This window comes from Helianthus annuus, chromosome 14 (assembly GCF_002127325.2).
Source record: "Helianthus annuus cultivar XRQ/B chromosome 14, HanXRQr2.0-SUNRISE, whole genome shotgun sequence".
Taxonomy (NCBI): domain Eukaryota; kingdom Viridiplantae; phylum Streptophyta; class Magnoliopsida; order Asterales; family Asteraceae; genus Helianthus; species Helianthus annuus.
The window spans coordinates 126662367-126678458 of NC_035446.2; the positions used below are offsets into that span (position 1 = coordinate 126662367).

The window sequence follows — 16092 nt, forward strand, 5'->3', positions numbered from 1 at the left end:
ATTCTTAAGTAATTATATCAACCTATTTTGCAATGAACAAGCTGACGTTAACTCGCACGTTGCGACGGGATGTTGATTATGACTATATATGAGATGTGAAAATTGTTGGTTCAGTTCTGTTTAGACATAATGGAAAACATGAAAACATACCTTTGATTGAAGCAGTACAGGCCAGTAGAGAATCCAGATGTAGATGCAGCAATAGTGTTTGACATAGTTGTCAGTTTGGTCTGGTTCCTCCTTAGGGTGCAATCTAATGATGGTGGTTAAGAAAACCGAAAAGGGTATCGGCTGTAGGAGAGAGAGGTCGAACATTATGATGTTATGGCTAATAGGGTGTCTGATTGTGTAACTGTCTAACTCCTTAACCTCCATATAATTCTCCTTATATAAGCACCCAGGAGGAAACCCTAATTAGTTAATAAGGGTAATTAGGTCCATCAACAATTACCAACTAATTATTTAATAGGATCTATTATCTATATTAAAACAAAACACTTTGGTGCCACTTGGCAGTAACTTAAGCCAATCTCTGCCACGTGGCAATGTGATATTCCTCCTCTATTGATTTTGAGCGGCATTTTATTTTCTCAAACACGGCTTCTCAATCATTCAAAAACCCTAATTCTCTTATTCTTTCCCTCATATTTCTAGGGTTTCTCTCTTTTTCCTCTGTCCCTCTGTCGCCTCTTTACAAATATTCTAAGATCTTCATTCCATAGATAATTGTTATTTGCAATCTCCAGACCCCCAAGCTTTCTTCATTTCAATCGCGATTGAAAGCAACCCGTCTTTATGGAGAAATTGATTGAAAGCAAAAACTAGGGTTTATAGAATTAGAGACAGAATTTATCAGGTGCTCTCAATCCATCTTATTTGTTAGTTTAAGGTCAAATTACTTTTTGATTTGATCAATCGTTGTGGATTTTGTCGGGGTTATACAAATCTGTAACCCTAATGATTGATCGATATATGTTATTTGATTTCCTTGACTATAACACACACATCATTTACGTTATATTGCTTTAATCGTTGTACGTATGTATAAATTTTGGTGAATTATAAAAGTTCTAAAACCCTAATTGTAGATTTTGTGGGTTTTTTTTTACAAATCCGTAACACTAATGTTCAGGGTTTTTTAGTTTGTTCTTAATTTTTAGCTCTAACCTATCAGTGGCATGCGACCCTCTCTGTTTTTATCAGTGGCATTGCTGATATGTTTTTTAGATTTTGTTTAGTTAGGGTTTGATGATTGATTGATCGGTTTATGGATGTTGAGTTTATGTGTTAGTGAAATTGACTGAGTGAGAAGTTGATTTAGGAAGAGCTTAAACCCTAATTTTGATAATTCCGTTTGTTTCGTTTCGAGATTTTGTTTAGTTATGGTTTGATGATTGATTGACCATGTGATTTTGTATTGAAGGATTCTATTTGAATTATATATTTCTGATATTTGCCATTATAAGCTAACCCTTACCTACTGCATACCAACTGGTTGACATAATGTGTGAACGGAAAGGAAATTTCCAATTAAAAGCTTTTCTTAATAAGCCAGTCATATTTTAAGGTTCCGATTTCACTTTCAGATTTCGGTCCAATTATACGGATTTGACTATTTGGACCAATATTAACAAACGATCTCAAAGTTGTAGCTTAAACTCTGAATTTGTTATTTTCTAATAGAATTTCTCTCCATGAAATTGATTTTTGGTTTCATTAACGTTTATTTGACCTTATTATACTCATAAACTGCTTGAATTCCATGTCTGAGTGTTTTCAACTGCATCTAAGGGTGTTTTGTTTTTGTTGCAGACCAGTTGTTTGACGAATTGCCTGATACTCTGATTCCTGTGATGGTTAGGCAACAAAGGGAGATCAATCGCAAATAAAAACCATATGTTGAGGTATGTTTGGTGAACAAAGAAGTCGTGATGGTTGGGTGATAAAGGGAAAGTCTACAGAAGAGAAAATTGTTGAACTTGGGAGAGCTGAAGATCCCCTCTTTTGCAAGACAAATCTAAAGATCATATATAACAAACTGTATTCTCAAACCTTCCACTTCATTCATTGATTGCGGTTTTTTTTTAATTTTGAGTTTAAATGTGAATTCTATCCTAGAACGAGTAAGTAAAAGGTTTCTTATTCAATTTTTTAGGGCACAAACATAATGATAAAGTGTATTTTCTATTCGTTTTCCTGAATCAGAGGCAAAGACTGTAGCTCTAGCCAAATGTAGAAGATATGAAGACAGATTGGTTTTTATGAGAGCAAACACAGTTTCATCAAGCCTGTTTCAGGCATCCTGTTCAACAGAATCAGTTGGTACATGTAACTTTTTATCGAGAGACAATAATAACCCCATCGTCTTCAATATTGCTATGATTTGGTGCCTTTATTTTAAATGATTATTCATATTGTTCAGATTATATAAAAGTTAATTGTAGAAGCTTCAAACTTCCGGGTCCGCTTTTTTTCAGTGACACACCTAATTCGGATCCATATATAAACCCTGCTACCTTCTTTTTCCCTGATTTCATTCTTGCTTTTTCTTTCTTCTATTCTAAAATCCTAATGTCACCGAATGCATACTTTCATTCAATCCAACCGGATCGATCTTTGTAGAGATTGGAGGTTTGTTTATATAAATATTACATTTGTTTAAAGTGTTATATATAATGATTACCCGTTTCATACGCTGATAACCCAGTTCTGGAATCCCTAAAGTGATATCGGGAAAAAGACGGAATTGGCTTTCAATTATAATACTAAATTATATTAAAAGATTGTTTTTTATTTATTTTTAATATCTACACAGTTTGATTGTCTTTAGGTCGGAAACACCTACTGGGAACTTAACTGCCTCGAGCATGGCATTCGGGTTTACTTATTCTCTTTCGCTCTCTAAACGTACTTCTCTGTTTTATACATGAAGATGTCTATTTTTTGTTTATTCACATCTTTAGTTATTATGCGCTGCAGATTCGAATGGTTTGTTTGTAGAGTTGTCGTAGTTGTGCGGTATTTGAGCATCATTTAATTTGGTTGATATTGTGTGTCTTTGGGTCCTGTAGATCGCGAATCAGAGCTTCCTCTAAAAGAATGGGCATTAAAATCAAATCAATATCAAGTTCGATGAGGCCTTTGGATTTTTAAGAATTTGATCTCATTCTTGCCATGGTCAAGCAAAAAAAAAGGTGAGATTTTTGTTTTTTAAATAATTTGCATAGAAGATGTTAGTTCAACGTCCAGTATTTTTAGTAATGAGTTATTGGCAAAACGTGGTTATGAATGTGATGTAGATGTTTAGATTGTTTCGGGGTAGACTAATCCTACTTGTGTTAAATGTGGATGTTCATATTATTCAGATTACCTGACCATCTTTGCATATATTTTAATCATTTAATAATTGTTTGAAAGTGAAATTATTTTTTTTATTTTATCTGAAGCTAGGTCTTAGTGTTTAGGAAGAGTGATTTCATGGGTGTTTTACGTGTTTTAATGAAGAAAGTTGCAATTTGAGGGGGAAATAGATTGTTTTACACCGCCAATTGTCTTCCCTATATCAGGGAATTGACCTGTTAAAGTATACGATTCACCTAAGCGATGTTTAAATGATAACAAATCAAAACGCAGATTGTCGGCTTATGGAATTTCGCTCAAGGTTTTGTTGCTTTGGCGAAAACGAATGTTTCGATGTTGGAGTATAAAAGGTTTATAGAAGAAGAGGTGATTCAGCCTCTGTATAGTGCTCATATCGCTCTTAGGCAGATTCGGTTACCTACTGTTGAAAATGGGACGACCAATGAGGATCCGTTTATCAACACGTTTGTTACGGAGGAAATTAGGAAGTATATAACCCCGAAGGAGAATCGTGTAGGGAAAAAGAACATATATGGAAGTGAGAAGATATATAATAGTATAGGGCATGGGTGTGTGTCGGTTAAGAAAGAGCTTCAAGTGTATATGGATTATGATATCGGGTCGTTTTGTAAAGATGTTTGGAATGTAGCGCAAAGTCTTATGATCAAGGGCTGTGACCCATTGCCATGGAGACGGTGTCTCACTCGGGCTTCGAAGTTGTATCAAAAGCCTTACCCGATTAATGAATCTTTATGAAGGATACCCGATGAATTTGTTATTTTCTAATAGAATTTCTCTCTATGAAATTGATTTTCAGTTATGGTTAGGATTTATGGTTTCTTTTATTGTTTTGGTCTTTTGGATGATGAATCTGATAATGGGTAAAGATGGATTTTGGTCTTTTCTTTAAATATGGCATATCAAAAAAGCATGCTGAAGATCATTGTATTAAGAATATAGACTATTTACATGTCTTAAACTGGTTATTTGAATAATTGTCAGTAAAACATTTTGTATGGGATAGTATTTGAATATGCCTTTTTTCGGCTTGAACAGGTTATGAAACTCTATTTAACTGACATGCAATAATTTACTCTCTATCGCGTCCTTTTCCCCGATCTCAACAACAGGGAGACCAAAGCTCGCAAGTTTCATTGCCATCAAGAATAGATGTGATGTATATCGAACTCATATGAGGTAAATCACGATCATCAATTGTCAAGAGTAATAAAGATAATATTTGGTTTATATACGTATATTTGTTCTCGATTTCTCATTATGTGGTTCTACTGTAATATGTAAAATCGCAGGAGTTGAAGGCAATAACTAGCAAAGCTTTAGAGGTAGACCATGTCTAAATATCAAGATTTTGGTGTAGTTTATATAAATTTGGTTGTTTTTTTATTATTTTGTATTGGAATTAGATGAAATATTTTTAAGACTAAATACCTGCCAGCTTGTAAAATCATTAAACTACATACATCATCGTTCGATCATTCATTCCATGTAACTGTTCCCTAAAAAATCATAATAACATTTTTTTGAAGTCATTTAATGTTTATTTTTTGTTGTTTTTTACTCATTTTTGTTAATGTAATAAAAAACATGTATACTCATACACATACTTAAATATTAACCTAAAATTATACATAAATAAACAGTACGTTCACTTATAATTCGCTATCCATTATCTTCCATAAACACAATATTACACAAATTTGCATCATCATGTATCTCGAGATATTACATTAGTTGTCTCATTGTAGTTTACTAATTTATTATTACTTGAACGGTTATTTAATTCAAACGATTACTTCAATAAATTAAAGTTATTCATTTGTGTTTTAGTCCACCCGCGAACCTCGCGGGTTCTTAAACTAGTTGTTATATATTTTGATCCATATAATGTAAATAATTATAATGGCTACCAGATTAAATATAAAATAAATATATTTAATCTTACATTCTCCCACTTAGCCGAGTAATCATTCATGAGTGTTAGATAAGCCTGATCAGGAGTTAACACTCATTTTAGCCTTAAACAAGTACTATAGCAGAGAAATACAGCCGTTGAATCATTATGCGACTCAGGACCCCCATTAATCATACTATAGCCTTAATTTAAAACCTAATCGTTATGATCAAAATACGCGTAAGCCCTTTGTTTGATTTGTAACTATATTTGTCTATATGCCATTATGCTAGCTTGACATATTCTTAGAGACATACAAAATCAAACTGATGAGGAAAATTAACTAATACTTAGTCATTCATAGTACGATATGCAATTGCGCACGACTATTAATTAATACCCGTCTATGAGCTCTCTTAATAAGACTTATGGGTAATAGCCCTTCAGTTATAGGATCCTTAAGCATATCATGAATGTATTCGATACAAAACTTAGTTTCCTCAATTCGTTCATAAACGAATAATTAATTGCGTATCGAAACTTAATGCAGCACCTCTTGAACTGTTACTGTTCAAGGAGTTATGGTAGCTGACTTTATCACACTAATTCTTCAAAACATTAATTATATGAAGTTAATAAACTTATGAGTCCACTGATAAATTTCCAACAACATTTAGTGACTATATTATGTCGTTATAACTTAGGTTGTTAATATCAGTGCATTATGACTCCTCCATGAAATAGGTTTTGTCTGCTGACATAAAGATATACCCGAAATTACATTTTGTCATCTTTGAATATCTCAAAGTTAGAGTAATAAACCGGTTTTAATTCTCACTTCTTCTTTAAATTGTAGCCTTTCGTTTCTTTTAAAGATATTGTAATACTCCATTAGATGCTACACATTAATCTAGACATATCTAGTGTGTTGCAATGTGAGTAATATCTAAACGAGTATAGACTTAAATTTACATAAGGCTTCTAATTAATGAAGCATAAGGAAAATAACCTCATTTATCCTATTATCCTCTAAAGGAGAGCAAAATTATTTGTTACATGTGTGAGGACCCATTTAAGGTTAAACTTATGGAACGGAACCAATATCCCATTGGGTCTATCTCAGTATGTTATGATATCAATCATGTAAGAGATATCTCTGAGGTTTATTATATCAAAGTTTGTGTTAACAATGCTTTGACTTATGTAACATATGCTTGTCAAATGTCATCTATATAGACAAGTTTATTTTAGTTGCTCCCACTCATCTTGAGGTAGGTACATTAATCCACTTGATTCTTGATGAAAATAATTACGTTAGCTTTTCATCACATTATGATGTTTGCATTAACCCATACATGGATATTATTGGCTTACAAATAAAGTGTTCTTTAACCTTCAGTTTGGAACTTTCAGGTTGTTTTATGAACATGTAAATATGCCAGCCATTTGTTAGGGAAAATCGTTTTAATGTTCATCTAATGTAGTTTAAAAACTATTATAAGCTACTAGAACAGTGATGATCCTCAAAGAAATCTTTTGTTAGATATGTAATAAAGATTCTTTAATAATTTATCTCTTCCTGAGTACAACCTTTGACAACCAATCATGCCTCTTTGTGTCTTAACGCTTATATCAGGATTTGGTTTAGTTATGAATACTCTTAGGTAATTCAATCAAATCCCAAACATTATAAGAACACATAAAATCAGTTTTACTAGAAAACTGTTTTATTCCATTCAAATGATTGATTGACACTAATGGCTTAATTTGAAGAGATAGGATCAGTAAACTTTTCCAAAATCCATTTCAACTTCAATTAGGGAGGTTATGTAATCATCAAAGTTAGTAGGCTTTTAAACCTAGATGACCTCCTGAGTTGATTATTGGGTTCATTAGAAGTTTCAGTTTTATGGATTAGCTCTTGGTTAGGTTGCTATCATTTTCATTCTAAGTTTGTAAGGGTTGGTGCAGTATCGTGTACAAGAGGTGTAATCGGAGTTAAATTCGGAGTGAAATTTAATGACATTCTTCCCCCCGCCTCTTGTATTCCTTGCAAGTCATAATAAGGACTTTGACTGCTCCTACTAACCTTAGAAATCTTTAGGAACTCAGCATGCTTAGGGTCAATATTTAACGACCAACAAATTCTAATAGAGAAAACACATTAATGACGTTAGTCATTGTGATTTCTCTTGTTGAGGATTATGTTAGTTTAGGTAAGAAATCTAAGTGCGCCCACAATTAGGCAACAATGAAACTTTTGTAAGAGTAGCATTAGATTTAAGGAGATAAGGTTTGATAGAACAGTGTCGTGATGGAGCGATGTCTTGTACAAGAGGTGTAAATTTAAAAGATTCACTCCCCCACCTCTTGCAACTATTGCAAGTTATTATTAAGACACTTAATGCTCCCACTGATCTTTAATATCTCTAGAATGCTACAAGAGAAGTTTCAATGAGCTACGTGACGTAGGAACCTATCACATATACATTAGACTTTATTTGATTTCTTTAATGTCCAGATATCATAAGAAACTTTAGGGACATATTTAATAGAAATCTTATTAAGTATATATATGAATAGAGTTCTTTTAAGACAGTGGGCCATATGTGACAAAATTTAGATACAAGTTGATAGTCTGTTCAATGATAAATGAATTATGTCTGAATATTCCATTTGGAATAAGTTCCACGAATGTCAATGAATGACTTATGATGGACCCATACTTATTCCTTAAGCCAAGTAATATTTAGGGCTGTAACGTCATGATTTAAAATCACTTAAAATGAGATTAGATGAAAAAATCATCCTCATTAACCATGTTATGATTTCTCATGAATTTTGGTTCTAATGGATGAAATTTATAAGTCTCATTTTCCTTTTGTCAAATTCTCATTTGCATGATGACAAAAGTTGTGAAAATGTAAGGTAACATCTAGTTTTATCTTAGTAATGTTTCAATTCAGATATTTAGAACAAATAAGATGAGAGTTTAAGATAAATGTGACTTTATGTTGACTGTGCAAACCTCACAACGTTCATAACTTTGCTTAATTATGATACTATATTCTGATTAATCAGAATATATAAGGTATCGAAAAGCGTTGTTAGAAGACTGCTTATTATGGTTCTTATAGCCTTAACATTTAATTTTGTCACTAGCTCTCATGTTAGTTATTTGTCGAGTTCTGGTAAGGAAACGTATGGAACTAGAGTCAACTAATCATGTGTTAATTGGAATATTAAAATTATCAGACTTAAATATCATTAGTAAGTGACTATCTAATTAATTTATCCAACTGTTCTTTAGAATAATGGATAGTCTCGTTGCTTATGCCTAGTCTAATGACATAATTATGCAGTGAGATTTTCCCTTGAAGAACCTTAACGTTGGGATTAGCACTTGTAATTTGTCTATGGACCTTAGAACAATCCTCTTTTAAAGTTTTAGTGGTTGTAAGGTGAATAACATCTTATTTTCCAGTTTCAAACATTTATTTCTATGTACATATGTTGCTTATCAACACACTCGTTATACTTTGGTACTTTTGAGTGTTATAGCTGATTTATAATGCATCAAATTGTACAAATGAAAACTTAGTATGTAATGTACTGGAAAATGTACTTATTTCCATGCGTAGGCCCTTAACTTTATGGGTCATGGTATTGTACATTATAATATATTCACATATACCACTTAACCTTATAATTTATAATTTTAAATGAAGACATGCACCTTAGGAGTTCTAGTGATTATTCCACAATTATAGATTAGTCTTAGGAAAAACTTAATCTGGAATAACTTTAGTGATAGCAATTATGTTAGAGAGTTCTTGATTATCATAAGAGACATCATGTTCGATTTATCCTAATCATCATGCTCTACTTTTCTTCTGTAGTGCCTTATCAGAAGAGAGCAATAGGGTTATCGTGTCTTAAGAGATAATCAAGTATTATTTAAGAGCTAATTCTTATAGAAACTTTAAATAAAGCAAAACATTTTAGGCTTAGGAATTAGAGTGGATAAGATATAGACTTATAGAAGAAAAATATAGTGAGCAAAAAATTATGGGTACTAAGAATAAGGCAGACAGAATGATCACAAAAATTAATTGAGGATCATTAATATAAGGATCATTATGTGAAGAGGTTGTGATATGTCTATTACTAACATCAAAATAATAGACTACTTAAAGTTCTACTTAAACGAAGACAAAACAGCTTTGGCCAGAAGTGTAATCATTTAAGCATATGTGCAAAGTGGTTGTAACAAATCAGCTTTGGCCAGAAATTGAGACAATCACTTTAGTTATGCACTTGTTAAGTATGCCATCTATGAATGAATTAAATCAGCTTTGGCCAGATATTAAAACATTCATGCTTATGATGCATGCTTAACATAGCTTTCGTAATACTTGAACGATAAGTAGATGTATCAAGTCAGCTTTGGCCAGAAATGATATATCAAAAACTCATTCAAGTAAAGCCATTTTGGTTTTGTAAAACATTATTTGATCCTCATTAATTAACTAAATAATTACAAAAACCAATCATTTAATAGCAAACCACCCGTTAGCGCGGATCGAACTCCGCGGTGAGTTCGCTGGGGGTGCGGGGGACAGCATGCCCCCGCACGGGGTTCGGGGCGGAGCCCCGAGCTAAATCTTAGTTCACATTAAACAACCTAAAATAATGAAGTTTCGAGTCAGGTTTCGACTGAGTTATGAGATCTCGAGTCAGTTATGAGGTCTCGAGTCGCAACCTTGTTGTCACGAGTCGGAACCATGGTCTCGACTACTATATCTTATGAGATCTCGAGTCATGATGAGGTCTCGAGTCGCAACCACGGTCTCGAGTCGCAACCTTATGGTCTCGAGTTATGACGTTATGGTCTCGAGTCGCAACCTTATGGTCTCGAGTCGAGACTGATGGTCTCGAGTCGTAATCTGATGATCTCGAAGCTTCCTGTTAACAGTTGTGAATGTGAAAGCATAACTGAAAATTCGAATTCTAAGGGATTATATGATAGTGTTTCCTGTTTTAATAATGATTTAATTTTATCAAATATTTCAAAATCATAATCTGTTTATCTAATAACAGTTTTTCGAAATCTTTAGAGGACAAAACAGATCAAAACCAGGAAAACACTTAATAATCCGAATCATATTCCAAAACATAATAGAATTTTCGAATTTTCTAAGAACAAGTGATGAACCCTAAAAAATAATGCTTAATTCTGGAACCCGAAACCTGTTAATTAAGCCTTCTAAAACAGATTTCGGTCATAAAATTTCCCATATTGGTTTCGAGTCATATTATTTACCAACTTAATCATTTAAACAGTGATATTGAACCACTCGAAATCGGCTGTGATGTTTATAAATTTTACAAAATTCTGTTTTCATGATTTCAATCCCAGAATTAATGGATACAAGAACAGAACTGACTAATCAACATATGCTCTGATACCACATGTTGGTTCAGTTCTGTTTAGACATAATGGAAAACATGAAAACATACCTTTGATTGAAGCAGTACAGGCCAGTAGAGAATCCAGATGTAGATGCAGCAATAGTGTTTGACATAGTTGTCAGTTTGGTCTGGTTCTTCCTTAGGGTGCAATCTAATGATGGTGGTTAAGAAAACCGAAAAGGGTATCGGCTGTAGGAGAGGGAGGTCGAACATTATGATGTTATGGCTAATAGGGTGTCTGATTGTGTAACTGTCTAACTCCTTAACCTCCATATAATTCTCCTTATATAAGCACCCAGGAGGAAACCCTAATTAGTTAATAAAGGCAATTAGGCCCATCAACAATTACCAACTAATTATTTAATAGGATTGTTATATATTTTGATCCATATAATGTAAATGATTATAATGGCTACCAGATTAAATATAAAATAAATATATTTAATCTTACAAAAATATTGAAGTCTATACAAAACATTATTTTCCTTTTGCAAGACCACATTAAAGCATTTTATTTCACCATCGACATATGTTTTTAATTTATAATGAAAAAAGTTACAAAATTATATATTTGAAACATAAACAAAGTTAAAATAGATATGTAGACAACAAAATCAATAATACGTATCATTAAAATTAAACATATTATAAGTTTTAACAATATAACAGTTGTCATGATTTAGCAAATAATAAACTTTATGGGCTTGATTAAGTCTTTTATTAATATGGTTTTTATTTTTTGATATTTGGGCTTTTTCGGTGGGCCTTTTTCTCCATCAACATATTGAATCCACCTTTATCTCGGCTGACAATAAAGTTTACTTAACACGATAACAGGCTAACAATATTTGAATTGAAATCCAAAAATTCGAAACTCAAATTGAACTTGAATTCGAGTTCCACAAAAAAAAAGATAGAGCTATCGCATTTTCCCAACATTGTGCTTTGTTGCGCGCTAAACTGCAGAAAAAGTTTAGGTTTGAAACACTGCAAAGTCAAGCGTCGTGACAGTGACACAGGCGTGATTTAATGCAGGGGCGGATCTATGTGAGGGCCAGGGATTGCCCGGGATACCCCTCAACTTTGTTGGCGAAGTATAATTTATTTTCTCATCTTCGTTTTATTTATCGAGAATACCCTTGAGTAAATATTAGAATACCCGTAAGTGTAGTGGACTTACTCTCCTACATACTGCTGCACTTGGACCTGGCCTAGATCTTTGGCCGTGGAAAACAGGACCATCTTGCGAAGAATTCGTTGTGAATTTACTAAGGGCTGAACTGGATCATATAAGCTGCATACCGGAAACGTAAGTGCTCGTCTGGCTTTATTGGATCCCAAAAAAGTGAATTGCTTTCTTTGGCGAGCTGTATTAGACCGTATCCCAACCAGAGAGGCACTACTTGCAAGAAGAACACCGCTTCCCTCATTTGAGTGCGCTCTTTGTAGCGGTACTTTGGAATCGGTATATCATCTCTTAGTCATTTGTGACTTTGCTCAGCAGATATGGACGCTCATTTTCCAATGGATTAACATACCTATGCCTTGCTTCATTTTAGGTATCATACAACTGCTAGAGTATGTCTCATCCTACAAAATCCACAAAGCTTTAAAAAGGGCGGTACACGTGATTTTGGCTGCAGTATGTTGAAATATTTGGAGAACAAGAAACGATTTAATCTTCAATCTTAAACCTCCAAGTGCCGAAGGTGATAGGTGACATAAAGGCAAGCTCTTTTCTTTGGGTGAAGTCTCGGGTTGGATGTTCTGATATAAGCCGGGAGAAATGGAGGGGTTTTAAGTTTTTGGATTTCCCACTGTAATATGTTTCTTCTTTTCTGTCTTACTATCTATCTACTATACTAAAAGAATATATCTTAGCCACATGACTTATTTTTAGCCAATCATTTTATTGATGTGGACATTCTCTTAAGCCAGAGAATTCCCTCTTAGGCGCCAAACATTTTCCTCTATTATCCTTCTCACGTAAGTTTCTTCAGCCATCTCACTCTCTCTCTTATTTCCCATTTTTATTTCATCCTCCTTGACACTCAAAAACCCTAATTGATAAGCGATCGATCACCAAAATATCCAATTATGAATCGAGATTGCAGATATGGCGAAGCGATCAGGTACCGCTAGAAGAAGAGACGACGAATCGGTACCAACTCGGGCTATTGACTCGGTGTTTCGGTTCGTTCGATTCGCTGAGTTTGAGATCCTCTTCATTCTCTTCTTCGTCATCGCCTTCATCATCTTCAAAGATCTGGTTAGTCCTCTGTTTCAATACCACTTTTGAACCTCAATTCTTATGTTAAATAGTTTATAGGGTTTGTATACGTATTATATTATTGTATCTCCATTTCATCGTCTTCGCAATTTAAAAAGAAGTTGTATGGCAAACGCTATAATGGGTTCGTGGTGTTTGCGGCTGCTGATTATTATTCTACTCTTGGTGTTCCTAAATCTGCCACCATTAAAGATATTAAAGCCGCTTATCGCAAATTGGGTCATCAGGTATTACTTCTTTTTAGGTCTTTTGCTTTATTCATTTGAAGTTCTTTTTTAAGGGAATCATTAGAATAAGTTTTGATGTTTGGAAAAGTGATTGTGATTAGGATTTAGGATTAAGATTGTCCGAGTCGTTACAAGTAGAATTGGCTGTGTGTGGAATTTTGGTGATATGTTTGAATTTGTAAAAAAAATGTTAAATAACTTTGGAATTGAAAAGTTCATATGCTAACCTTAAAAGTCAAGTTAAATGTTGGGATTTATTGGTTTCCAATTTTTAGGAGCTGAACATGAAAGGAGCCAAACAAGAATGGAGGCCTTTGATGAACAACTTAGGGTAAGCAGGGCACCTTCGGTGACCCCATGCGGGGACTCCTTTCATCGTGCGGGTACACCGCCACCAACAAAGGTTTACCGCACGGTTTGTGTTTGGAGCGGTAAGTGGTCACCGCTTGAGAGAGAGGAGAGAGAGAGGGGGTGATTGGTTGTTAATATGGGTCCACCCTTTTTCCACCAATCATATTTTTTTCTTCTTTTTTAATAAAAAAATAATTATGTGAGTGGAGTGATGCCAACGTTTGAGTGCAAAATGGGGACTTAAGAGGGGAGTTGACGTGGCACGTGATGATTGGGTGTGTGTAAGAGAGTGGACTCCCTTAAGAGAGGAGTGCCCCTCTCACCCTTAGAAACTTTATGTAAGTACAATATTCTACTTTCAATTAAGTTTTTAAATTTCAATTGGGTTTAGTCTTAAACAGTTTGGGTTTTAATTCAGGTCGGACCCGTGAGCACATTTAGCTACAGAAACGTCATGTTTTTGTGGGTATGGAAGAATGAGAGGTCTACATCAAAAATCTGAAAACTTCTCATTTCTAAAGAAAATGATGTTAAAAAGTATGTCAATACATATCGAAGAACGAGTACAAACAAAGTTGGTGGTAAGATTTTCTAGATCCTTTATAGAATATTTTAGATGATTATTTTGCATATACATTGTTTTTAGGACCAGACCGGTTGGACCGAGAACTGGATACATAAGCAATTTGGTCGAGTATATTTTCCCGCCCCCATTGACCAGTGTTGTCTGGGTGGTCGGGTTGGATCTAATTCAAAATTCATTGTTGACTTAGGTGGCAGTTAACGGGTCTACTGGAGTAGTCAAAAAATCATGGACATCTACCATAGAAGGTAACTTATTCTCATGTTTGTTTTTTTATTATATGAAGTATTTATGGTTTGACCATCTTAATTATTTCGGTGTCAGTTATATACGTGACGAAAATTGATCGGTGATAAATTACGTTAAAGTCTTATTTATGTGTATACTATAATGGGATGTACTACTCTACCTGATAAGTTGTAATAAATTGATAAGAAGGGAAACATAAATAGGCTGAAAATCACCCAAACTGTAGTTTTTTTAAGCATAAAACCACATAAATTAGAGATGGTAATTTTCCCATTAATTGTATCTATGACCTTCACATTTGAAATTGACTTTTCATAAGTAGGATATGAGTCAACTATTGCAGCCAGCATCAATGTGTGTGGTTTTCCAATTAATAGTAGGGTCATTTAGTTTTGACTAACAAAAACCATCCTCATATGTTCGTTTTTTATCAGTTAATATTTGTTTCCGGAAATTAATATATTATCTTATTTAGGAGGTTGCACATGAGAATAGACTAATGTTAAGCTAATTACTGGTAAGGTAATAGCTGAAGTGGAAGCAGGAATATGGTCTGCAGCAGGTAAAGTTATTATTTTTATTATAGTTATAGTTATAGTTTAAATATCTAATGGTTTATCATAAGATATCTATCGGTTAATTAGCATGTTGTATAAATATTGGATCAGTGGTTTATGATAAGTTTATGATAACTTATGATATTTCCCCAGAATAATGATATTTCTACACTTATGATGCAGAATTTGAACCTCAAATATATAGTCAAATATCTTGATCCTTAAAGACAAAGAACGATTTTCATATAATCATTGAGTAAGAATTATAGTTTATTATTATTTTTATATATTTATCAGTGGTCTCAGTTGTTTGACTTTTATTAGTCAAACTGCAGGTCTTTGATAAACTTGAATTACTTGGCTGCACAGTGATTACAAGGGGCGTTTTGGTCATAGTGCAGGTTGTTGTTTTGTTCATTTTAGGTTCCGTTTTATCTATGGAATGGTGAGTGATGGGTTATTTGTTGGTTTACGGATCAAGTTGTAAATGGGTTTGGTTCAATTAATTTCGGTCATACTAGAACTTGCATTATGTTTAATTCTGCATGTTTTGTTTAATTTTCTTTAGCAGAAAAAATCCTGATTTCTAGATTTTTTTTAATTTTTAGTCACAAACGCGTTACAAGAAAAACTAACAATCTGTCAGGAAATGCGTCACAAATTTACGACGCCATATTTTCGTCAGAAGTCCGTTGAAAATTGCGTAGTAAATGTGTTGTAAATGGTTTCCAACGGAGCTTTTTCCAACATTTGTGACGGATGCATATGGTACTGAACCTGTAATCTAATTGGTTCAAGAAGCACATACCGCTCAAATAAAGATTAAGCTAACCCAGCACAATGTTGTGGGGGTGATAATAATTTTGAGTTTTTGTAGATTTTATCTTATTCATGTGTAAAATAAAATAGTGAAATTCATATTGGTTTTATTGTAAACCAAGATTATCTCACATATCTGTATCTATATTTAGATTTGGTGTAGTCATTATGAACTTTCTAACAGACTACATGGTCCATCAAATAGTGAATTTTCTATCTTCTGGTTTGACCTTAAAAGTCAAATTGTTTCTTTTGAAAGTACAGTAGTCTTT

General features: G+C 33.6%; 1 long non-coding RNA gene across 3 annotated transcripts; it reads left to right on the forward strand.

Annotated features, from left to right (window-relative positions):
* The first annotated feature begins 12709 nt into the window (after positions 1-12709).
* LOC110903677 lies at positions 12710-15524 on the forward strand. Of its 3 annotated transcripts, none has more exons than XR_002572099.2 (8): positions 12710-13013; positions 13133-13261; positions 13537-13950; positions 14031-14193; positions 14386-14443; positions 14920-15006; positions 15185-15257; positions 15337-15524. It is a non-coding gene; the product is annotated as an uncharacterized LOC110903677 (long non-coding RNA). The 3 variants fall into 3 exon arrangements; XR_004879336.1 differs by having other exon boundaries at positions 13227-13261; XR_002572100.2 differs by lacking the exon at positions 13133-13261.
* Positions 15525-16092: the final 568 nt, after the last annotated feature.